Raw genomic sequence first — 27,152 nt, 5'->3', positions numbered from 1 at the left:
GTGTTTCCCTGAAAATATGACCTACCCCGAAAACATGCCATAGCCCGATTTTCACACCTGCAAGAAATATAAGCCCTATCCCCAAAATAAGCCCTAGTTAAACCCGCCCACTGTCTGGTTATATGAGGTGGCATGAGGCGCATGCATAAAAATCAAGCTAGGGTTGTGGGGTGGAGCTGCCACGCATGCCACGCACCCGCTTACCTTAGGACAGCCATGTCCAGGCCTCCCATACCCCGATACCTGTTGCGCTGCTGCCCGACTTCTTCTGTGGCTGGATGCCATGTGGCACATCATGCCGGTGCCGCTGCTCGTAGGAAGATGCCATGAGGCTCACTCTGCTGATGCCGCCACTCGCTGCAAGATGCCATGTCGCTCATTGTGCCAGCGCCGCCACTCACAGCAGGATGCCTGCATGGCACATCATGCCAGTGCCGCCACTCACACACACAACAGCGCAATGCACCACACAGCCTCCTGTTGCAAGCGGTGGCACCAGCATGATGAGTCATGCAGCATCTGGCTGCATGCAGGAAAATAAGACCTGGTGCTTATTTTGGGGCCCAAAACAATATAAGACCGGATCTTATTTTTGAGGAAACACAATATTTTCAACACTGCCTACTCTGAACTTTGATTAGCATTTCCAGGTGAAGTAAATTGATTCAGACTGGCAGCCACTTTGCTCCTGCAGAAATAAAATTAAAAAGTACTTGTGCAGAACCTCCTTTTAGCATTTTGACTGAATCAGTGTGGCTGCTCCTAATCTAACATTTTAAAGAAAACCATTGCTTTGAACAGGTGCTTCAGTTAATTATTTGCTGAATTAAAGCATCCCTTTAAAGTTCAGCACAATTCTTGAAAATGCTCTCTTTCTGCAAAGAATCCAGAACACTATAGTTCTGCACGATCCTGGCTCAGATATTTTAATAATAATTGTTTTCCTGTAGTGTAATATGAATGAAGAAATAAAATACTTGTTCATGTTGTAATGCTAGAAAATCATTCAGATATCATTCCTATGTTCTTATTTCTCCAAACAATAAGAGAACTATGAGAATAAAACTGTGGGCATATAGCAGGCAATTCAGTTCAAGTTTTTGCTTCAAATTCTTTATGAAAATTTTGAAGCTTGGCTCTTATGTAATGTTGTTCTAGTACCAGTAGTTTCAGGTTTCAAACCATGTGTTTGGTGTATATCTGCAGGCAGAAAGTACAAGTAGTCCTCAAGTTATGACCATAATGGAACTTGTCCATCACAGCTGTCACCTGTGATCGACCTGATTTTATTACCTTTTTTTGTGGCTCACCATAGGCATGGCTTTGTCAAAAACCAGAAGCAAATGCTAGTTTTCAAACCTTATAAAATGCAGTTACATGACCCCAACATGCTGCAAATAACTATAAAATGCAGCCAGGTTGACAAATACCACAAGTGCAGTCACATGGGGGGGAGGTTAGAATTTCTAATTTGGATTGTAAGTACCCCCCAGAGAGGTCCATCTAAATTGCTAAGCTATCAGTTGAGGACTACCTGTATTGCTTGCTTAAATTTTCATACAGAAATTAGAAAACTAAATTGTTTTATTATTACATTAGATTTTTATCTCAACTTTATTATTTTATAAGTAGCTTAAGTGGTGAACATACATAATACTCCCTCCTTCTATTTGCCCTACACAAACAACCCTGTGAGGTAGGTTAAGATGAAAGAAAGTGAGTGGCCCAAGTTACCCAATTGGCTTCTATGCCTGAAGCAAGACTAGAACTCACAGTCTCCTGATTTCTCAGCCAGCATTTTCACCACTACATCGAACTGGCTCTCCTTAAGTCAAGTTGTGCAAGTTTCATTAAGTATTCAAAAGGCTTTATGTGGCAGGTCGGAAGGTAAGTAGAAGTAAAAAAAAAATTGTTTTTTGGTCGTGAATATTGTTGGTTATGTCACTTTTATTATATGGCTGCTAGGTATATACATTACAATGAAATAGCAGGTTTTGTGCATATTGTATTTTATTAAAACTATCACTTCTTTTGAATTGCATTTTTTAAACAATGATCTGTGGCTTATCTTTAATTTTTTTTACTTTTCTTCTTCATATTGTAAGATTCACAAAGTAGCTCCAAAGGCCCTGGCATCAAATCAATCAGAGTAGAGATGGAAGGGACCTTAGAAGTCTTCTAGTCCAACCCCTGCTCAAGCAGGAGACCCTATACCAGTGATGATTAACCTTTTTGGTGCTGAGTTCCCAAAGTGTGTGCATGCACGCATGCTCCCTAAAATGCAATGTGAGTATCCCCCCAGGCATGCGCCCCACCCCACACATGTGCATGTGTTCCCCATGCATGCGCATTCCGGTGCATGTTCATGCATCCCAGCCCCCTGCGTATGCACCCCCACCCCCTGTGCCCATTTTGGCTTCCAGGTTGGTGCAGGAGGCTTCCCAGGCCCAAAACAGGCTGTGGGGGAGGCTCATGTGGCCCCCTGTGCCCCATTTTGGCTTCCAGATTGGTGCAGGAGGCTTTCCAGACCCAAAACGGGGTATGGGGGGCCTCTTGTGATGCCCCCGTGCCCCATTTTGGCTTCCAGGTTGGTGCAGAAGGCCTTCCAGGCCCAAAATGGAGCACAGGGAAGCGCGTGCAAACCCCCAAAATGCAATGCGAGCACCCCCCATACAGCCATCAACCAAGACATCAACCTTAGATATCGGAAGTCTCCATTCCTTCATTTCAATCCTGTATATCATTTTTTTCTGTAATGTGTTTCACGCTAAGTCAGAGTGTGTTTGGAAAATTATAGGAACTGAAATTCAACATATTTTATGAATAAAAAAGCTTGCTTTAAACTGTTATGATTTATACCAGGGAAAGTGGTATAACAACTGTTGTTCCATCTTAGAAACTTTTTGGATGCTTAAAGTTGTTGTCATGCTGGAAATAGACTCCAGTAGAGTCAGATTTTATATTTTTTAAATACGGATCAGTTATTAGTCTATTCCAGGGAAACCTAAAGTGAATATCTATGTCGCATTTTGTTTAAATTCTACTCAGAAGATTTTGTGACTTCGATATTGGTAGCTTCCCCTAGTAAACTAATTTTTGTTTGATGAAGTAATATGGTTTCTATATTTAACAAGTTTCTGACTTGGCCTAATAATGTAATACTACTGAGATTGATTTTGAATTATTTTGTATTCTGATCTACCTAGTTTACTTTGCTTTTCCTAAGACTTTTCCTCCTGTACTCCTAAGACTATACTCTAATGAGATTTCTGAGTTAATTTAGGTAAATTGTATTTTGTTTTTTAACTATAGCATATTTCTTTAATCTCTTTATAATAAAGAGTGCAATGTCTTTCTGAAATCTTTGTCCCTCAGGAAAGTAAATTCACAAATGTATCCTATTATATCTTGATCTCTTAATTATTTATGCTATGTGCTGTGAAGATTATCCAAGACATTCATGGCAAATTCTTAATCTGTTGCCATTTTAAAACAAACGCTAAATCTAGAGTTTAAATTATTTATTTTTCAAGGTTCATTTATTAGAGATCCCTCCATAATAACTTATTGAAATGTAAACAATTTTACAGAAAAGAATACTCAAACAAGCTGCTAATGTAGAATCTTGAGCCCCTCATGAAAATAACACACACACACACACACACACACACACACACACACACACACACACATCTTGCTCTTGGGAGACAGTGAAAAAAATAGGATATACTTTTTTAAGAAAAGAAGACTAGAAGAAATAAAACAAGACAGCATATACCTCCATCCCCACTTCAAATATTTTGCTTTTAGCAACTGGGTGCTTGAATTCCCAGGAACTTTAAGGGACTTTTATTGTGAAAGCATTAGAGCTAGAAAGCTTTAGTGAAGAACCACTGAGTCATGAAGTACAACTCTCTCTCTGACTAATCTGTATATATTATTGAGTACCTGCACAGCTCCACTTCAGTTCCCAAAGTGCTGGTTTTACAGCTGCAGCTATTGTGCTTACTTTTGCATGTAGAAAAGTTGTCCACTGGTGTGAACGAGATACAAAAAAGGTAAGGACAGGGTTATGTGCCCTATTTTCTATGTTCAAAGTATGCTTTTTGTGTATATTAAGTAAGCCTAAATGTGGGTGGAGGATGGCAGACAAAAGCAATTATATAGAAGCAGAAATTGTGTGATGTGGTCACACATGTAGCTAGTAACATGTTACTGATTCTTAAATCTTTCAATAATTGGAGCTATGCTTTCCAATTCATGTTATTTGCATTCTCTCGCCTCTTATTTTCTTTTAAATTCATTCAGGATGCCAGCGTGACAATAGCTGTTTTGGTCTGAGGTACATATGTGATTTTTTTTCACATATAATCTAGGTTTTGGCAATTTAAAAAGAACTGTTCGTTGTATTGTATTTAGAAGAAATAGCATGCAGGCTATTTTTCCTGTGTCGAAATACAAATACTGTGAGATTGGGGAAGAAGATGATTAGGGAAAATATACCTAGGTTTTTCTGAGAGGGAAAGAGAAAGAAAGACTTCCAAACAACTAGATAGTTAACTAATAATACAGAAAAATTTTGGATATTTTATCAGGGTTATTTCTTAAGATACTAGGGCTCATTAACCTGGACATTATGATAATTTTGAAATAAAGCTTCCAGAATGCTTTGGGGGAAATATTGTTTGTATACTCTTATATTATTGATTTATTTTTGTCCAGCTGAGTGTTGGGAGAAATTTATGTAAGTGGTCTTCCTATAAGTTTTATGAATTACAGAGTATTTATACTCAGTTTTTCTGGCTGCCCATCTCACTAGCTGTAGTAGACATTTTTTTAAAAATGCCAGAATTAGATACAAAGTATGAAAACATTTTCTCACAGCTAGCACACTTCATTAGAAAAATGCTGAGAAAAATAGTGTTCATCTTTGCCTTATTGTCTTTCTTTTTTCCTCCTACTTTTTCTTTTATACATGATGCATTTACAAAAGTTTACAGAAAAATGCATGGGCTTTCACAAATATACAGTCTGTTTTTGAAACATTTAAATCCACATTAAATGAAGAAACACAAAGAGCCATAGTCTAAAAATAGGAATGGGCGGGTTTTGTATTTTGGAAGGCATCTGGATGAAGAAAGAAATCACTTTCCTGAATACTTCATGCTTTGTGTTACCCCAAAAAAAATTGCAAACTTAAAACACTTAAAAAACAACAGTGTTTTTTTCTCCATTACAAATATTACAGGAGTGAATCAGAATGTCTAGGAGTGCATTTATCTGCATGTTTTATGGATGTGGAAAGGGCTTATGATGCATGTCTCACTTGTGTTTGGTCTTTTCTGATGGTCTATGAGAAGATGAAAGCAGCCTGTGAGTAACTATACAGATGCTAAGCATGAGATAGCTAGGATGAGTAAGTGATAATGTCTGTAATGGGCAATTCATGAGGAAATGTTTATCTTTTGGCAGATCTGTTGACCTCAAGAAATTTGACTAAAAGGTTGGGCCCAGGATATTGTGTGAGTCATAGGCTTTTGCTTCAGAGCAACAAATGGCAAAAAGTATGAACTAAAAAAAGACTTACATGAAATATCTCATACTTTCATACCCCAGATTTTTCACACAAGGATTGAATTAAGGTGAAAGATATAGAACAGGGCTGTCAAACTCACGGCCTGCGGGCTGGATGCCCACGCCCAGTTTAGGGAAGGGGGGCGAAATCCTGATACGTCACGTGACAATGCTGTGACGCCACAAGTTTGACACCCCTGACATAGAAGGTTTACATTGACCATTGACAGTGATTTTACTATGGGGAAGTTTGTTAGATAAAGATATAAACAAACTGAATTATATCTAGACTAAGTTATGTAAGATTTAGATTCATTGGAGTTGGTACTACTTAGCCATGATTCATTTACTTTATAATGCTCTCTAAAACAAGAGTTGTCTCTATGATACAGATAATTATTCAGAAGTATAGGAGATATTGGTGACCAGTACTCATATAGTAGCCATTCTCAGATGTGTTAGAAATAATAAAAAATGCACCTGTTGTATGCTGTACAATCCTCACTTAGCAATCATTTAGTGCCTCATTTAGTGACCAAAGTTACAACCATGGTAAAAAAAAATGACCAGTCCTTGCAATTATGATCTTCACAGGGTCTCGCTGCTCTTATTTTCACTTGCTTATTTACCCCATATCAAGATCCACAAAGAGAGAAAGAACCTCAGTTCAGCTAAAAAGTATCAAGAAGCAAAGGAAAACTGAGATAGAACTGTAAGCATAGTTGTGGTCTCATTTATTTTACAAATTTATATAGCCCCACCCATCTCACAAAACAAGTGATGCTGGGCAGTGAACAACAAAGTTAAAAAAAGTATAGCTCAGAAATAAAATGCAAGTAAAAATAATGAGCAAAGGGGTGTTAATAATAATGGAAAAATATTAATTTATGTTGCCAATTCCATAGGATCTCTAGACCTGATGACATAACCACCAGGTCTTGAGGGATCTTCAGAAAGTCAAGATTTTCACTTAGTAATTGCTTTATTTAACAACCAACTTGCTGGTTCAAGTTGCAGTTGCTAAACAAGAACTACCTGTATGATTTTTCTGTTGCAGTTGTTTAATTGTTGGGTGGTGATCTGATATTTTTATTACATTGTGTACTGCCACAGGCTTTCTCTGGAGAGAAGAGCAATATGTAGATAGTGGTCTGTATACACTAACTTAAAATGTTTAGTAAATGCATTACTCTGTTGAATTATGAGATGAATATAATGAATAGTTGCTGCACTATATTAGTAGAAAATGTGAATAGTATCATGAAATTGAATAAGATGTCTGTGAATTATAGAGTTACCTGTGAACCACATAGAGTTACTTTCTATAATTCAAAGTTTTTTTAAATTATTTGTGGAATGTACCAATCACAAATTATGGGGGTATAAATTAAGGCTGTGTAAAAATATAAATCAAATTTGGGGCAAAATTTTTAAGAAAAAATTAAATGTAAATTCATTCTTGCCCAAATGTCCCTAGCTCCTTAGACCTCTCCTCTTCATTTGACTACCTAACTCCTCCTGCTGTGATACATAAAACAAGAAACAGCTGTTTACCAGAAGGTAAACTAAGTTGAGATGTGAGTGCAACCAAATAGCATATTGCCGTGATATGCTGTGATACTAAAGGTGTGGATACTATGTGCCAAATTAGTTTTTCTTTTTAAAAAATATTTTTAAAAGATCAAACATGTTAGTAAGTCTGATCATCAAGGGAGATACCCGAGAGAAGATTAATGTCTACAAGCGTTATGTTGTCATTTCTGGCATTTCTCCAAATAAGACAAATTAGATATGTATAATCTTAACTGAGAAAACTGTAACTAATAGGAAGGATTTTGCACAGGTGAGGTAGAAGATGAGAGGGATTATCCATCCAGGACAATCAGTGTTTTTCGGAGATAGTGATTGATTCCAAGGTTGATCAGGGGAAGCAACTGAATAAAGTTCAAAGGAGCTGTCTTAGGAACTATTAGGAAGGGATTAAAAAATAAACTTGTCAATATAATATTGTAATTATAAAAACAACAGTATAGCAACTCTTCTGTTAAGAAAATACTGTTTTTGAGATTTCCTAATTAAGAAAAAATGTGTAGATACATGAATTATGTAAGATATAACGAATTCTCAGTCATAACACTTGAATCAAGGATCATTTAATTTAGTGTTTCTCAAACTTGGCAACTTTTAAGATGTGTGACTTCAACTCCTAGAATTCTGGGAATTAAAGTCCACACATGCTGAAATTGCTAGGTCTGAGAAACATTGATATAATTAAAGCCTAGTGGCGGGAGGTTCAGAACTGTCAAAAAGGAATACTGTTGTATTTTATGATACAGTTAACTAATGACATTCATTACAACAAGATACTCTAGTTTGTATGTGTGCAGCCACATATGTGGCTGAAAGAATAGCAGATACTTGTAGTGGGCAAGATATACAAGAGTGTCCCAGCCCCTCAAATGCATGTCTCTAGGTCTCATTAGCTTGCTATCAAAGATAAAGATTTTCATCTTTGTATACTAAATAATATTGTGTAAACTGAAGTTAAATATTAAAAAAAATAATTAAAGCAGGATATAAATAAAATATATGATCCTTATCCAAGGAGTATGATTTCTTCTGTCCATGAAATTTTACACATCTATTGAGAATGGGATGCATTAAGACTGCTAACAATTTCAGAACATTCTACAAACATTTGTTCTCAGGATTCATTGGGGCAAATATGTTAAACAGATACAATTTTTATATATGCTAGGGATACACTTTAAAACTTCTGCTTTTAAGCTGTTGTATGTTTTTGAAAAAAGGTATCTGAGTGTGTGCACTCTGTGTGTGTGTGTGTATCCTTTGTTCAGTCATTCACTCAATGGAGCTTACTGTAAAACCATCAAATTCTTGGAATACTATTTACTAGGCTGAATAGCAACAGTTCCAAACTACAGGCTATGTAGCTATTGCTTTGGAGTTCCTCTATTTGATGTTGGCTTTAAAATGGATTGTTAAATAATTGTTTAAGTGTATTTTGTATTAAGTTTATTAAGTTTATTTTTATAAAAATAAAATAATATTGAAAGGATTGTTTAAAAACAGTAAACTTGTCCACTGAGCATTATCTTCTTTAGTGACTTCATTGCTTATCAGTCAAGAAAACCTTTTGAAAGTAATGTAGTATGTGTAGAAAAACTACTCAGCCATGCTGTAAAACTGGAGAAATGAGTGTGTGTGTGTGTGTGTGCCATACATTCTGTCTTGCATGCCAGAAAGCAGCAATATGTACTTGTTTTATATAGATCTGTGCCCTTTTGTTTTTTTAGGTTGTGTTGAAAATCTTGTAGTCTGACAAGCTATTAAGGAAACATCTGATCAGAGAATGAGTTTGACATGGCTTCCAAATAGGAAATACAAACCATTTATTGAGGAAGCCAATTAATTATAGGAAATAACTATAGTATAAGTATTGTTCCTTCTTTTGAGAAATATATGAAAATGTTTGTTCTAGGAAGTCTCACCAACTTGGAAAGCTTTCAAAATTATTGTTTGTGTTTTTGGCATCTTAATCTTAAATGCATTTTCTTGGAAATAAATCAGGTTCATGAGATTTTAATTTAATTTAAGGTTTGAGGCGATTTTAATTTAATTTGATGCAATGCTGAATTGTAAGGATCCCTCAAAGTCACTGACAAATGTATGTATTAAGAAATGATGATAAATTATGAAGAATGAGGGCACAAAAATGTTATACCCAGATGACACATGGATTGATTAATAATGTACAGGAATGTAAGAAGAGATATAATTATAAAGTAAAAAAGGAATTTGAAATGAAGATGTATGTGAATAGAAATCGGGGCTGCTCGAATATCATCTCAGATTGAATTGAAAAAGGAAACAACAAGGGAGGTGAGAGGAGTAAAGAGGGGGAGGGAGGAGAGCTGGGAGGTGAGAAGAGAAGAAAAAAGAATGGGAAAAGGAGGGGAAGAAAGAAGGGGAAAAGAGGAGGAGAGAGGGTAAGAAAGGGAGGAAGAAGAGAGGAGAGGGGAAAGAGGAAAGGAAGTAGAAAAGGGAAGGAGAGGAGGAATGAGGAAAGTAGAAAGAAACAGAAGAGGAGAGAGAAGGGAAGAAAAGGAAAGGTTGTATTAAAATAAAGGAAGGAGATGGTAGAAGAGCAGACCCGAACAACTAATTAGCAAATGGAAGTTAAAGAATAAGATGAATGAATAATGATTAATGATGGACAAAAGACTGTATATTTGAATATGTTGATAAAAAATAAAAATAAAAAACTTTTTAAAAAAGTCACTGACTTACTTCATCGATGTTCCAGCTTCATCGATGTTCCAGATTATTTATCTAGGCTTTGCTCAATAAGCATATTTATTTAAAAAATATTTCATTATGCATAGTATTTGATCTCTGTTTGTTAAAGAGGTTCAAGCTTCAGTTTTTCTAAAAAAAATTGTTGTATATTCTTATACAATGAGCCAATACCTTTTTGGCTCAGGGAGTTGCATGTGTGTTTAAATATTATTGCTATGCTGTGAATTATCAAAATAAGTTCTTATATGGCCCATCAGTTTTAATGATAGGGAAACATTGATGTGATCTGAATACAACATTGACTGGATTATGTTTTACTTGCTTTATAAAAACCATTTTTGCTTTCAAATAATAATTTGAAAATTTGAAAAATAACCAAAAATCCCTGATCTTGAGCCACGTCAACAATGAACAATATCAATTCGATTGGGTTAGAACAAAAATCATCAGCCATGTCAATACTCACCACATATGAATTTATTGAAGCCTGGTATTCTACAAAATGTTCAATTAACCAGCATATTGATTTAGATCCAGCAAATGAACACATAAGAAACTGGACCATTCAAAACCAATCAACAACAGAACCAACCAGCTCCTCAGCAGTTAATTATAACACCAAACGAATGGTCCAAAAAGCTAACTGAAAAACTGAAGAACCTTCTTGGATGACAACCAAAATGTTTTCAAAGAAAAAAACCAAGAAAGTCCAGTTGCTTTTTGGGAAAAGCACTTTTGGATCAACCATGACTTGGATGATTGAGAATCTCTGTAGACACTCATTACCTTTTATCTCCAAGTTTTTCCAATTTCAGACTTGAGCTATGCTTTTTAAAGATGGCTTTATTATGATTTGCATCAGGGTTCTGAAAGCAACCCTGAATTTTCACATGCTTGGCTGTTTCTGAAAAGGAGACCTTTAGAGGCATGCAAACAAATTATTTTGAAATTAAGGAGTGACTGATGTTACTCTTGTAATTTCTTGTATATTTTTGAAAGGCAAAAAAAGATTAATTATCCTATTGCTATTACATAATATCAGAGATAAAATTGAGTTCTATGTGCATATAGAAATTTCATATTTAAAGCTCATATATTTAAAATAAAATAAAATAACTATACTATAGTTCTGGAACTATAGGTGCAATTTGTGATGCAGTCCATGCAGAACTGCGAGCACAGATGCTGTCCTCATTACTCTAGTTCTTACTGAAATAAAACAAGTACTTCATATTATAGCGGTGTAAGTAGAATAGATTATCTATGACCCTTTTTTTGTTTTAGATTTTAATTTGACAAACATAAAAATCTTAATATAATACTTCCTCAATGATTTTAAATTTTAGATTGATTTCATATTTGTCTTTAAATTTCTCCAATGCAGAACTCTAGGCAACTTTTCAAACCCATAACAAGATAAAGGGAAACAATTCTGTTGCTATACTGGGGACACATTTAATTTGCTTAGTTACATGATGAATATATGTAGTTTGTTTTGTTTTTACTCTACTCAAAGTAATTGAAATTGTTTTAGAAACTTGTATAGTATATGTAATGCCTCTGCGCATGTCCAAGATGGCGGTGTCTGCCTGAATCGCGGTTTGAGGATGGTGGCCTATTTGCCTTGTTGGTCTTTTGGGGGGTCGATTTGACAGCTTACGACCCCGGGCCCAGCTAGGGGAGCTCTTTGCCAGCCGGGTGGGGGCTTTCTCCCCCCCCAGGACATCGCGGCTGGACGAGGGTTGCGGCGTCATCGTCAGTGAGGGCTAGTAAGGCGGCTGGCGGATCACTTCGTTTGCATCAGCTGGGTGGTGGCGGCAGCATTGCTGAGTCGGAGGCTTCGGAGGCTGGAGTGGCAGCAGCGAACGGGTCCGCTGGGGCCGTTTGCAACTTGGCGATGCCCCTAGCCCTGGGGGTTTCCCTGGTTGTCTTGGGTATCTGCATGAGGGCTGCCCAGTTGATGGGTCAGTCCCTTGCAGACTTTGGGAGGCCCCCGCTTGTATTTTGGAGGCTGGGGGTTGGAGAACATCTCCCCCCCCTTATTTTCCATCGTTTCCCCTTGTACTATGTCTATTCTGGACTGGCTGCCGCTTTTATTGACTTTCTGACACCGAGACCTGGCTTATTTTCATCTGAGCCTTTCCCCTAGCTGTTCGGGGGGATTGTCAAATACGTTGGGATGCCATGTGAGCCAGTGTAATTCTTCCATCTCACCAGCAGAGGGGACTGACCATCAGACCAACCACCGTGAGAGGGTGGTTTGGCTTGAGCCCCTCGGGCTGAGTCGTTATGGTTTTGCTCACTATTTGCAATTTGCCAGCAGAGGGGATTGACCAGCAGAGGAGATTGACCATCAGACCAATCCACCATGAGAGGGTGGTTTTGGACCTTAACCCCTTGGGCTGTGTTTGATACTTTGCATTGGTTCACTACTTCCATCTCACCAGTAGAGGGGACTGTCCATCAGACCAATCACTGTGAGAGAGTGGTTGGATTGTATCCCCCTTGAACTGTGTCGACTTGGCAAGAGACTTTGTCCACTGTTGTGAGAGGATCGTGGCCTTGGACCTTAGACTCTGGATGCCCCCATCTTATTTGCTCCCCCCTGGACTTCTTATTCACCATCTGGACCCTTGGGACTCTTGGGACTTGGTCACTTCATCCTCTTGTGGCAAGATGTATTTGGCAGCTGAGCTTCTTGTTCTGCGAGACTCCCCCCTCTCGCAGGATTGGCCCTCCACTCTTATCAAGGGCCTACCTCGATGATGGGTTTTGGAACCCCGAGAGGTGGCATGCAGCGAAGAGGGGGCTGAGGGGTTTTTTAAAATTGTCATTAGAAAATTTTTAAGGGGTTTTGGGGGGGAGGGTTGTTTGGCAAAGGAGAGGGAGGGTGATTTGTTGGGGGGGCAGGCCCGGCACAGCGTCGTGTTAGGGGAGGTGCGGAGCGGGGAGTGGAGGGGGGTAGTGTTGGTATGGAGGAGGGTGATTCCATCAGGACTGTTGGTGGGAGGGGCAGATGTGGGAGCAGGGGGCCACATCGTGTTGTGGGGGTACGTGCTCGCTGTCTCCAAACGGTGACGTGCTCCGGCCCCCAATGCTCACCTCGTTCCCTGGGGTGTCCAGAGTCTCAGAGCCCCGGTCTTAGGCTGATGTTGTGCAACGCCAGGTCCGTGGTCAACAAAGCCCCCCTCATCTGTGAGCTGATTCAAGAGGGGGGAGCGGACCTGGCGGGTATTACAGAGACCTGGTTGGGCCAGGAGGGGGGTCCCCCTCGTTGAGATGTGACCACTGGGTTTCCATGCATTCCATCAGCCGAGGGCCCAGGGCAGGGGTGGGGGAGTGGCGGTTATTGTAAAGGAAAGTCTTGATCCTAGGGAGGCCACTGTACCTCAGATAGCCGGATGTGAGTCTCTCGTTGTGAAGTGGGGCCATGGGATGCAAGTGGGCTTGCTGATTGCATACCTGGCTCCCTGCTGCGTGGCAGCGGCCCTGCCCGAGCTCCTCAACGTCATAGCCGGGGTGGCGGTTGATACCTCCAGGCTTTTGGTCATGGGGGATTTCAACCTGCCATCCATCAGTGAAACATCGGCGGCGGCTCGGGAGTTCATGGCTTCCATGACAGCCATGGACCTGACTCAGTTAATTCATGGCCTTACTCACATAGGAGGACACACTCTGGACTTGGTTTTTGTCTCTGGTCAGTGGTTGAATGGTCTAGATACAGGGGACATAGTCATCGAACCCTTGTCATGGTCAGACCATTCTCTCCTTAGACTTGACTTCCTGACCACTGCACCTCGCTGCAGGGAGGCGGGACCGACCAGGTGGTTCTGCCCCAGGCGCCTGATGGATCCTGATAGGTTCCAAATGGAGCTTGGGCCATTTCCTGAGACTCTGGCTCACGACTTGACGGAAGACCTGGTGGCCGCCTGGGATAGGGCGGCCGCTGGTGCTTTAGATCGGGTCGTGCCTTTGCGGCCTCTGACCCGGCGCCGAATCGGCCCGGCTCCTTGGTTCTCTGAGGAGCTGAGGGAGATGAAGCGCCGGAAAAGATACCTAGAGAGTAGTTGGAGGGCTAGTCGTTCTGGATCTGACTGAGCACTAGTGAGGTCTTATATCAAGACCTACTTAGTGGCGATAAAGGCGGCGAAGTGTAACTACTTCTCCACTCTTATCGCGTCAGCAGATAATCGCCCAGCTGCCCTGTTTAGGGTGACCCGCTCCCTTCTCCACCTGGGAGCGCGGGAAGACCCCTTGCAAGGACGTGCTGAGGATTTTGCGCATTATCTGCACGATAAAATCGCTCAAATTTGGGACGGCCTGGACTCTGACTGGGTAGGTTCAGGCGAGGTGTTCGAGGCGGGTCTTGAGAATGTTATCTGGGAGGAGTTTGACCCTGTGACTCCCGAGGATGTGGACAGGATGCTGGGGAGGTTGAACGCAACCACATGTTTACTGGACCCGTGTCCCTCCTGGCTGGTGCTGGCCACCCGGGAGGTTACACGAGCCTGGCTCCAGAAGATTATAAATGCTTCTTTGAGTGAGGGTTTCTTACCTCCAGCCTTGAAAGAGGCGGTGGTGAGGCCCCTCCTCAAGAAGCCCTCTCTGGATCCAGCTTTTTTAGCAAATTACCGTCCTGTCTCCAACCTTCACTTTGTTGCAAAGGTTGTTGAGAGTGTGGTTGCGCGGCAGCTCCCACAGTACCTGTATGAAACTGTCTATCTGGATCCGTTCCAGTCCGGCTTCAGGCCTGGGTACAGCATGGAAACGGCATTGGTTGTGTTGGTCGATGATCTCTGGAGGGCTCGGGACAGAGGATGTTCCTCTGTTCTGGTCCTATTAGATCTCTCAGCGGCTTTTGATACCATCGACCATGGTATCATGCTGTGCCGGCTGGAGGGGTTGGGAGTGGGAGGCACCATCTTACGGTGGTTCTCCTCCTATCTCTCCGACCGGTCGCAGTCCGTGTTGGCTGGGGGGCAGAGGTCGACCTCGAGGCACCTTGTTTGTGGGGTGCCACAAGGGTAGGTCCTCTCGCCTCTCCTGTTCAACATTTATGTGAAGCCGCTGGGTGAGATCATCTGTGGATTTGGGGTGCAGTGCCATCTGTACGCTGATGACACTCAGCTGTACATCTCCACCCCAGACCACCCCAACGATGCCCTTGAAGTGATGTCCTGGTGCCTGGAGGCCGTGCGGATCTGGATGGGGAGGAACAGGCTCCGACTCAACCCCTCCAAGACCGAGTAGCTGTGGTTGCCGGCATCCCGATATAGCCAGCTGGTGCCATCGCTGGCTATTGGGGGCGAGTCATCGGCCCCCACGGAGAGGGCTCGTAACTTGGGCGTCCTCCTGGATGCACGGCTGTCTTTAGAAGAGCATATGACGGCCATGGCCAGGGGGGCTTTTTATCAGGTTCGCCTGATATGCCAGTTGCGGCCCTTTCTGGATTGGGACTCCTTATGCACGGTCACTCACGCCCTCGTCACTTCTCTCCTGGACTACTGCAATGCTCTCTACATGGGGCTCCCCTTGAAGAGCACCCGGAGGCTCCAGCTGGTCCAGAATGCAGCTGCGTTATGGGGGCGACATGGCGCTCCCATGTAACACCTCCTGCGCGAGCTGCACTGGCTCCCAGTGGTCTTCCGGGTGCGCTTCAAGATATTGGTTCTCATCTTTAAAGCGCTCCATGGCTTAGGGCCCGGGTACTTACAAGACCACCTTCTGCCACCGATAACCTCCTACCAGCCAATTCGCTCCCACAGAGAGGGTCTCCTCAGGGTGCCGTTGGTCAAGCAATGTTGACTGATGACCCCCAGGGGGAGAGCCTTCTCTGTGGGGGCACCCGCCCTCTGGAACGAGCTACCCCCAGGAATACGACTGATCCCAGACCTCCGTACTTTCCGCCGACCGTTAAAGACCTTCTTATTCCAGCAAGCTGGCCTGGCTTAAAATTTTAATGGGTTATTTTATGGGGAAAGGGTTTTAAAATTTAGGGAAGCCAAACTGATTTAATTCTGTTTTAATTCTTTTTAATTTTTATACTGTATGTGTTTTAGATTTTGGCTATTCACCGCCCTGAGTCCTTCGGGAGAAGGGCGGTATACAAATTTAAATAATAAATAAATAAATAAATAAATAAATAAATAAATAAATAAATAAATAAATAAAGATAGATAGATAGATAGATAGATAGATAGATAGATAGATAGATAGATATCATATTGAAGCAATTATTTGATGATTGTAGTATCTGCTTAGAGGGAATTACTACATAGTACCCTGAAAATAATAAAATGTGGAGCAGAGTCCTGATTCAGTTCTTGAAATGTGATATTTATACCCAAGCCAGTCATAGTTATTTGTGTTCAAGTTAGTACATCAAGTGACTTCACCAACTGCCTCCAGATATGAAGCAAGCTCACCATTATAACTTCCCAGTAGGAGGAAATATGAAGAACTGCAGGACAAAGTAGATTCCATTATAGTATCCCAATACTTTTGCACTTCACCACTGTTTGTGTAGATGGTGTTGGAGAAAAACAAAGCAGGACAGTTTCCTATGTGATAAATGCATTATAGTTTTGCTTCCTTGTTCCTATGTTTTTTCACTGTGGGTAGACAAAAGCATGTCCCCCGGGAATACAATCATGTCTGACTCATACTTGCAAATATTTGATGAAATTAAATTACTATTTCACTCAGAAGGAGAACAACAGGTAAATGCCATTAGGAAACTAGGATGCATGAGTATTCCAGAATTTTTTTAACCAAGATCTTAAAGCTCTTGAATGCTTGTTTTCTTTTTTTCCCAGCCCCTTGATTTATCTGCTTTTTAAAAATGTTTCTGAGACAACCAAAAAGCAAGCTGCTTTCACAAAGAAAATAACTGTATTCTCCCTAGAGCTGGATCGAGAGCATCCAGAGTGGGTAGTACCTCTATGTTCTGCATGCAGACAGAGCACGTGATAGGTCACTCCCTCCTTGTCTGGTGGTTTCCCAATTCAGCTCAGTCTTCAGCATAGAGAGAAGTGTGAATGAGTGGCTCCGCCTTCAATTCTACTGATCAGCTAATCCTGAGCTATTACAAGAAGTTTAATTATTTGATTCTTGGAGATCGCTTCTGCAATCTGGTCAGCTAACTGGCCCGCCGGTTAGCAACCTTTTACCGGCTTCTTACAGCCGAGGTCCCCGCCAGCCATGTGGAGCGGTAGGGTTCTACACTGGCTGCTAATTGAGCCGGGGCCCAGGCAATCCTGCTGAATGGGCAGAGGGGGATTCAGTCCCTGCCCAATCACATCTGGGCATACTGTGAGCAGCAGGAGCGCACAGAAGGACATTTAAGACTGTGGCAGAATCAGCCCTTTGCGGGCTGGCTTGCCTCCAGGTGGGGAAAAAAATGGCATCGCGCACACCTTCCTCCAGCCAGCGGGCTCAGACAGGGAATAGAAGGGCTTTCCCCTCAGCCTCCCTGAGTCAGAGTTACAAGCCTTCCAGTCAGAGAGCTGCTGCAAAGGGAGCAATAACAAGGAGCCAGGCAGTCACCCAGAGTGGTAAGAGAGGCTCCAAATCAGCCAAGAAAGATGCAGTAAGGTGTCAAAAGGCCCTGGAAAAAGAGCTGACCAAACTGCAGAAGGCTACTCAGAACCAGGAGCATATAAGTTGCACCAGTGGAGGAGCAGAACTTTCCCGCCCTCAAGAAGTTGAGGCATTGGATCCTATTCATGACCCGGATCCTTTGCAGCCTGTTTCTTACAGTGCCTGGTTTCCAAATGGCGCCAGGGAGTCATCCTATCCTACCTTGGGAGAGGTTTTGGATAGGGCTGAAGCTTTTGCATTTGCAAACCCCTGCTTGCTTGCAGCGAGCTCTGAGGAGCCACACCCTCATACCAGCTCCAGGCCTGCTACAGAAAGGATCTGCCCAAAGGAGAAATCTGGGTCAGAGGTGCCTGATCATCTGAAGCAACTGATTTTCCAAACTATTACACAGGAAATTTCTGCAGACTTGCAGCAGAGGAACCAGCCTTCGCAAGGGGTTCTCTTTTCTCAACATCCCGTTTTACAGCCTATTTCTCAAGAGGCATGGATGGATCCTCAGTGTCTTCCTTCTTTGGCACATTCAGCCAAGAGCGATGACTCCTCGCCTGAGGAAGGGGAATTTATGGATCTTTCTGAGGATGAGGGGCTAGATCAAGAGACCTCCCCATTTACAGGTCTTTTCAAGCCTGATCTCTTTAAATCCTTACTTCGTAGGGCTAAGACCGCTACGAATCTGCAACTTGATTCTGCTCCAGATCCAGCCCCAATTCCAGGGGTTCTGGTCATGTGCTCTTCTTAGGGCCAGCAGTCAAAGCTGAGGTCGTGCCATCACCCAAATTATTTTTGGATATTGTCCAAAGACAATGGAACAACCCTGGTGCAGGGTTTCATCCAGATCAGAAAAAAAGCTTTATAACGTGGCTTCAGACCTTGCTGAAATTTTGCAGGTGCAGGTGGATAAACCCGTGGCTGCACTGACATCTGTGGCTCTTCTTCCCACGGACGCAATAGATTGCTTGAGACCAGATGACAAAAAAGCTGAATTGTCTTTGTGTAAGGCACATCAAGCAGCGGCCTGGGGGGTTAAAGCAGCCACTTCAGCTTCATTCTTTAATCGTGCTTCACTGCTCTGGCTTCGCCAAATGCAGGAACGAATTTCACCAGAGGATGTCAGGGTACATCAGGACATTAATAAATTAGTAGCTGCAGCTGAATTTTCAGCAGATGCGACCTTGAACGTGGCTAAGTTTGCATCATGGTCCATAGCATCCTCAATCGCTATCCGTTGCCTGCTCTGGCTTAAACACTGGCAGGCTGATAATAAAAATAAATGGAAATTGGCTTCAGCCGCTTTTATGGGCAACAAATTATTTGGAGAAGCTCTGGAACCTATCCTGGTCGAAATCAGGGGTAGGGGCAAGGCCATGCCCTCCCTTTACAGACGGGGTAATCACTGTTCCTCACCATATTATAGGAGGCAGTCCTTTCGAACCCCGGATCCGAGCATCAACTATCACCAGTTCCAGTGTCCGTTCCCTAGCCGGCAGGACAGACAACATGAGAAGTCGGACTTAAGGAGCCGTCATCAGCCTCAGGGCAAGTGGCCCTTTCAAGGAGCAGGAAGTCGCCCTTACCGTCGTTCAAAGTGACTGCAGAGCCATTCCACCAATTGGTGGATGGCTCGGCCTCCATTTCCATCAGTGGGAGATCACAACTTCGGACATATGGGTACTCACTACGGTGAGCTCAGCTTTGGCATTGGAATTTCTCACACATACACACCCAAAATTCTTTATCAGTTGCCCCATTTCCAGGGATGCTTCCAAAAGGAGCCTGATGGAGACAGCGATCCAGCATCTGCTGGATATCTAGGCTGTCGAACCTGTCCCTCAGGAACAACAGGGACAAGGGTTCTATTCAATTCTATTTGTGATCCAAAAGAGCTCTGGGGAGTGGAGGACAACTTTGAATTTAAAACGTCTGAACCTGTGTCTGGAGTTCAAAAGATTCAAGATGCAGTCACTCAAATCAATATTGGACAGTACACACGAGGGTGACTTCCTCACCTCAATAGACTTAACAGAAGCATACCTTCATATCAGTGGTGGATTTCAAAAAAATTTACTACTGGTTCTGTGGGCATAGTTTGGTGGGCGTGGCATGGAATGGTGGGCATGGCATGGGAAGGATACTGTAAAATCTCCATTCCCACTCCACTCCAGGGGAAGGATATTGTAAAATCTCCATTCCCTCCCCAATCCAGGGGAAGGTTACTGCAAAATCCCCATTTCCTCCCTATCAGCTGGAACTCAGGAGGCAGAGAATAGATGGGGCGGGGCCAGTCAGAATTTTTACTACCGGTTCTCTGAACTATTCAGAATTTCCGCTACCGGTTCTCCAGAACTGGTCAGAACCTGCTGAAACCCACCTCTGCTTCATATCCCGATCAGGCTTGCACACAGGCAATTCCTTCGCTTCACCTGTTCGGGCAAACATTATCAATACAGAACCATGCCATTTGGCCTTTCATCAGCACCTTCACAAAGATATTGGTGGCCCATCTGCGTTTGATCCCAATCAGAGTCCAGTGCTATCTGGATGGCATTCTGATTCAGTCCGCATCAGCCACTCGGGCAGAGAGGGATCTACAGGCCATAATACGGGTGCTGCAAGATCATGGCTTCTCCATAAACCACAAGAAAAGTCACTTTTGTCCAACTACCAAATTGCTCCATCTGGGAGCTTTAATAGACACAGTAACCTTCCAAGTCTCCCTCTCTCTAGAGACGCTAGACAGCCTTATACAACTAGCCAAGCTCATCAGGGTTATGAGAGTGGTTCCTCTATCACTTCTGTCACAGCTCCTTGGCAAAATGATGTTGTGCATCTCCATAGTTCCATGGGCATGACTGCATGCCAGGAAGCTACAATGGTTCCTCCTGCCTTACCAAAGATTGGGCAGGAGCAACTCACAGGACAAGGTACGGCTCCCCTTTCAGGTACGGCAAACCTTTCAGTGGTGGACATCTCCAGCTCTCCACAAGGGATGCCTGTTCAAGGAACCTTCCCGCATCACCATCACAACAGATGCTAGCCTCTTCTTTTGGGGAGCACACAGTCAAAATCTGATTGCCCAGGGCAGGGGGACCCAGGGGGACCTGGCCCATGGGATCAATTGGCTGGAGCTCAGAGCGGTCCATCTGGCTCTCAAGAACTTCAAGAGTTCCATAGCCGGGCATCACATGTTGGTCTTAACAGACAATGCGACTGCCAAAGCATACATCAACTGCCAAGGGGGAACACATTTCAAGTTCCTAATGGCAGATGCAGATCTTCTGGGTCACTGGGCAGAGTGGCACCTCCTGTCATTAAAGGCAGAGCACATCTCAAGGTCTCTGAATGTGCAGGCATACAGTCTCAGCAGGGCAACGGTGGACCATGCAGAATGACGCCTACATCCCTCTTTATTTCAACAACTGTCAGATCGATACAGGACCCTGGTCCTGGATCTGTTTGCATCCCCAGAGAATTCTCAACTGCCATAGTTTTTCAGTAGGTACCATACATGGGGAGCAGTGGGAACTGATGCCCTCTGCAGTCCATGGCCTCCAGGTCTGCTGAATGCATTTCCTTCCCTTCCTCTAATTCCAGCATTAATCAAGAAGGTGTTGGAGGAAAAAGCGGAGGTGTTATTGATAGCCCCACATTGGCCCAGGAGACCATGGTTTGCCAACCTGGTAACCCTGTTAGTGGCGCAACCCTGGAGGATTCCAAAGGACAGGATCCATCTCAACCAGGGGGCCTTGATCCACCTGGAGCTCCAGTGGCTCCAACTGACCGCCTGATGGTTGAGTGGCAGGCCCTGAGGTGCAATCATCTCTCTCCCAGGGTTATTCAAACTATTCAGGCCTCCAGATGGCAATCCACTTCTTGAATTTACAATGCGACTTGGAGGGCCTTCTGCACCTGGGGCTCCAGGTTACAGGCTGATCCATCTATGGCCTCGGTGGCTCAGGTCCTGGAGTTCCTCCAGGACGGGTTAGATAAGGGATTGACACCTAGTACCATCAAGCGACAGGTAGCAGCACTGTCTTCTGTTCTATCTCTTGGGAAGCTGGAATCTCTTTCCAGATATCCCACAGTACACCAGTTCCTTAGGGGTGCTACTAACTTGTGTCCCCCAGTCGTCCATAGGTATCTTACTTGGGACCTGTCAAAGGTTTTGCAGGCTCTCACAGGCAGTCCCTTTGAGCCTTTAAGGTCAGCCACACTACGTTTCCTGACACTTAAAATGGCATTCCTCATACCTATTACTTTGGCTAGGAGGATTTCAGAACTGGCAGCCCTATCAGTCAGACAGAACTTGTGCATCTTTCATCAGGACAGGGTGGTCCTAAGGCTGGACCCTTCTTTCATACCCAGGGTCAATACCTGGTTTCATAGGGCACAGGAGTTGGTTCTGCCCAACTTCTGCCCAGAGCCAAGACATGCCCTTGAACACAGGTGGCATATCTTGAATGTCAGAAGGGCGTATTTACATCAAATATACACCTGCCTTCCAGAAGACGGAATCTTTGTTTGTTTCATTCCAACCATCAACATTGGGCAACAGAGTCACTCCTTCAACAGTGGGATGGTGGATTACAGCCTGCATAGCCAAGACATATGCTGCATAGCCAGCACCTGGCCGAATAATAGCTCATTCTACCAGGAGTGCGGCCACCATGGCGGCATGGGCGATACAGGCCTCCATTGAGGAAATGTGTCAAGCAGTCACCTGGTCTTCCCCTTCACAGTTTATTAGGCATTATAAATTGGACACTTTCGCTTTGGCTGAGGCGGCCTTTGGGAGGCGTGTCTTCCAGAGGATCCATAATGCTGGGGGGACTTAGGACCAGACTGCACCCACCCATTGGGGACAGGGCGGCTTTGGTATGTCCCACTCTGGATTCTCTCGATCCAGCTCTAGGGAGAATGGGCGTTGGTCCACCTGAACACCATTTCTAGTAGAGCTGGAAGAGAACATCCAGCCCCACCCTTACTGATGTCTGGTCCACAGTCTGGGAGGGGCTAATATTTCGCAGGTCACACGTGTATTCATTGCTATGCCTTCACCGAACTGGGAAATCACCAGACAAGGAGCGAGTGACCAAATATGGAAATAAAAATCATGTGCTCAGTCTACATGCAGAACATAGAGCTACTACCCACTCTGGATGCTCTCTTCCAGCTCTACTAGAAATGGCATTCAGGTAGGATCAATGCCCAATCTGTGTTTTAAAGTAGCTCTCCCCAGGCTGATGGATTGACTGTTACACAACTTTTTCGCCACTGCATCTGACTGAAGGGAGGAGAGCACAAAACACTACATTTCCCCTAATGGTTTCTTTGTAAGGAGAATAGAATAGAATAGAATAGAATAGAATAGAATAGAATAGAATAGAATAGAATAGAATAGAATAGAATAGAATAGAATAGAATAGAATAGAATAGAATAGAATAGAATAGAATAGAATAGAATAGAACAGAACAGAACAGAACAGAACAGAACAGAACAGAACAGAACAGAACTCTATTATACTGCTAATACTGTTCTTTTAGCTAGGAGGCAGTGCTTAAGATTTCTTCTTCCTTTTTTTTAATAAAAGTTTAAAAAAAAAAAACACACAAAGAAACATACAATGCATCTTTTCTGAACAGAATATTGGCCTGGTCATAGATTTATACAAATTTTTGTTCATCTTTGACACAATTTTATATATTCATTTTTACCATAGTATTTATTCTAATTTTAATAAACCAATATTACCCTTCATCCTAACCTCTAATCCTGGTATAATTCAATTTTGCTTTTTCCTCCCTAAATTTGAACCTCTAAATTTAAATTCTCACAACATAATATAAGTCCCAATTATTTGCTTAAATTCCCTTATTCTGATCACAAAACCAATTAAGTATAGATCTTAACTTAGATGTTCCAACTATTACAATCTTATATATTAAGCTTATTTATATTTCTGAATCTTGTTTCAATCCTTAAACATCCATACATGTTACCATTACTTCATATTAACTTAATTAATTCATTATTACCATTCAATACCTTCCAAATATCACAATTTTTTTATCAGTTCATTTTTTAATTTACATTTTCATAGATCTTAAATTCAATTTTCAATTACTTCATCAAATATTTATATTCTTATTTTAAAAGTATTCCAATTGTTATACTTTCCCTAATAGATTTCTTCCTCCTTCTTGAAGGAAAGTTTCTCCCCCCAACCCCCACCCACTCTTTAGCTCTGCTTTCTAGATGCAGCAGTGGTTTTTCTATTTTGAGATTTAGAACACAGAAATTAATTAAATTGCACTGCAATCAGATGCTGCAAGCAAATGAGTTCTCAACCATAAGCACCATGTAATTTGGTGAAGGCAAGACCTTAACTAGTAGACCTGTGGGAGGGAACAGAGATCTGGGGTGTTATAAAAGAACACACATACCCGTTCCCACCCTCAGTTTGCAAACAATTGCAATTGATAACAAATGGAAACTCTATTTTAACCAGTCTTTTGGGAAACTAACCCAGTACAGTTTTATGTATCCAAGATAAGAATTTAATAAGGACATTTTCTACTGACACAGAACCATTTTAAAACACTCTTGATTTTCCTCCCATCTAGAAAACGGCCAATAGGCCAGATTTTATTTTTAAACCACACAGATTTTTAGACTTAATAGTAATGTGGTTCTATGACTACTTAATGTAAACTGCTAGTTTTTTAAAGTAAATGTAATGTTTTGAAGTGCAGCGTAACTTCAGATCCAAGAAGTCCAATTGATAGCTAGAGGCTACAGTACTGCCAAATTGTAGATAATTTCCCACTTGTTTGTTTGGAGCAGTTCACTTTGGACACAACCTATGTTGTTGTGCACTGATGAAAAAAATTAGGTCAGCCAGGAGTCAAAATAATACTTTAACAGTAAATTGTACTAAATAAACTATTTTCCTTCTTGTAGAAGAATTTCCAATCCAAAATTAATACTAGTAGATTTAATAATATTTTAAGACTATTCCTGACACCAGCTTCCAAAGGACTAAACTTTAGTGGCAGACATAATGTGTGAGGTTTGCCTGGATTGCATGTATTATCGATGTAGTACAATCCTTTTCTTTACAAAAAAACCCCATCAATTTGAACTAAGAAACAAATAACCTACAGTTCTTTTAAATTGCTTCAAATTTAGTCAAAATACAGTTCAGCACTTTGATTGTATTTCAGTGTGAGAACTAAGCATATGATAAGCAATAAAACTTCAGAATACCTGGAACTTCCGGTTTGGCGTCGCAGCGATGCAGACGGGGAAATAGTGGGCTCTCATGAGCCCCATGAAAATCCCGGCTGACAAACCGCCGCCGATGGGTCTTCGGACCGAACCCGTCTTGCACGGATGGGGGAAGAAGAGGGGTGCCTTGGTCGGCCGAGAGGAACAGGCAAGTTCCTCGGAGGCCAGAGGGAACCCTCTGAGTCGGTGGTGGGGGGCGGTAGCCATGGCGGCTGCCACGAAGCCGCAACAAACCGGGAAAAGAATTGTGCAGGAGGAAAAAAGAAAGAATGAGGTACTTCGAAGCCGGATGAGTTACACCAACCCTGGCGGGAAACAACACTTTTACCAATAAGACCCCCAGCTTTAAATAGCGGCTGTAGATTTGTGGGGCATGAAGATCTGGCAAAGTAATAAGAGGAGACAAAGACCCATTAAGGAATCTGCCTTGGTACAGGCTGACTAGGTAGAATTGATTATTAATATACTAGAAAATTGGGTTTTTCTTTAAATTGGAATTGATTTGATCCTTGGAAAAAGAAAAAAGTGATAACTATGGATTTAACACCTTTAAAAGTTAAAAGAAGAGAGACAAATGGATGGTTATATAATGGATACAAAATGGAGATTAAATATGCTGGAAATCAGCCAAACAATAGCTGGAGGTATGGAGGAGAATATGCTGGAAATCAGCCAAAACAAAATATGCTGGAAATCAGCCAAAAAATAGGTGGAGATATGGAGGAGATTATGCTGGATATCAGCTAAAATAAAATATGCTGGAAGTCAGCCAAATAAATAGTTGGAGATATAGAGGAGAATATGTTGGATAATACCTAAAATAATACGGGGTGGAAAAGAATATGTTGGAAGACAACTAAAATGAAGCAAAATGAATATGAGATGAATCTGTGTAAATTGAAATGTGTATTAGATGACAAATTTAAGAAAATTAAGTGTAATTGTTAAAGTTTAAGATTTAAAGATTTGATGAAATGGGTCTACAGATTAAGGAATATAGATAAAATTTTGATTTATAAGTTGAAATAAAAATAGAGTTGTACATATTTGGGAACTAAGATTTGTGGTGATAAAATAGTAAGGTAAACATTTAGATCAAGATGTTAGAATATTTTTTAAAATTTGTGTTTTTTATTTTAATGTTAAAAGATGTAAGGGAGGGAATTAAGCTAGATAGAATTTTGATTTATAATTGGATATAAAAAATGAGTAGAGCTTATTTGGAAATTAAGATTTTGGTGATATAATAGACTGGTTTAGATTGAGATGTTAGAATTTGTGTTAAAAACGTTTGTTTTGATTTTTAATTTTAAAAGATGTAACGAGGAAATTGGGAATAGAGCTTGTTAAAGGAATATAAGCAATTGTACCTATCTATGACCGGATCAAGACTTCGTTCTTAAAAGATACATTTTATGTTTATGTTTGAAAAAAAATAAAAAACTATTTTTCAAAAAAAAAACAACTTCAGAATATCTAATTATATTACACTGTCCTGTGCACGGCAATTTTTGAAGGCACAGAAATAAGATAATGTCCTATGTGTATAAAAATAGCAACTATCTTTGTACATCATGCTAACTCGGGGATCAGCATCCCTTCTGGCCACCTGGTGCTACAGTATATAACACATTCAATTGTTGATGGTTTAACCTCCTCCCCATTAAAAGCTGAAATCTTGCAAAAATTTGTGTGACTGCCAAACTGTTAGGAGTTTTTGGCATTCCTATGAGAAATTTAGTAATTTTTATTATGCATTTTTATGTATCATGTTAAGTGGAAAACAAATTAAGGATATTAGCATGATGTGATCCAGATATTAAGAATGTGGTGCCTGATCATTTAGACAGGATATATGTTGTTATTATTGGAGCTCTAATAAATATATACAGTGTGTCATCTTTGAAAATGGATATTATCAACATCAAAAAAATAGTCATATCCTTGTGAATCTCTGTTTGGCATTCACTAATTATTATGTTGAGAATTGTTAAATAATCTCCATTTGTGCAACAAGACCATAGGATTCTGAAAGAACTCTTTTCTTCATCAACTTAATAGATTTATTGTCATTTCTGTTAAAGGTAGTCTGCTCGAGTAACCATTAGCTACTAGACTCTTGCTGCAGAGCAGAGTCTTAATTTTGTTTTAAATTCTTTAGTAGAACATTCCACTGTTCCTTTTCCTGTCCAAGAGAGGCTGGGATATACTTGTGACTACAATATTTACTCTGAAATGACTAACAAGAATTAGCCACATCAACCCAATCTCACATATTCCTCCTCCCTTCATCTCCTCCATCATGGCCCATCTCATAGATTGGGTCCACATTAAATGACAAGCTATATTTTAGTGTGATGTTCCATACTCGAAA

At 41.6% G+C, this 27,152-nt stretch overlaps 1 protein-coding gene across 47 annotated transcripts in view; it reads left to right on the top strand.

Annotated features, from left to right (window-relative positions):
* PALLD (palladin, cytoskeletal associated protein) overlaps nucleotides 1-27,152 on the top strand; it is a 456,066-nt gene that overhangs the window by 361,181 nt on the left and 67,733 nt on the right. Inside the window, exon 1 of one of the 47 annotated variants that reach the window (XM_087875203.1) lies at nucleotides 3,722-4,058. The exons of 45 other annotated variants lie outside the window; for them this stretch is intronic. The gene's annotated coding sequence lies outside the window, so the exon portion shown is untranslated. Of the gene's footprint in view, nucleotides 1-3,721; nucleotides 4,059-27,152 lie in introns of those variants that run through there. One more of the 47 variants, XM_034442690.3, reaches the window with a different exon arrangement.

The sequence above is a fragment of the Pantherophis guttatus genome, chromosome 8, assembly GCF_059756535.1.
Source record: "Pantherophis guttatus breed Tessera chromosome 8, ASM5975653v1, whole genome shotgun sequence".
Lineage (NCBI taxonomy): Eukaryota > Metazoa > Chordata > Lepidosauria > Squamata > Colubridae > Pantherophis > Pantherophis guttatus.
This window is presented reverse-complemented; position numbering and strand designations above follow the sequence as displayed.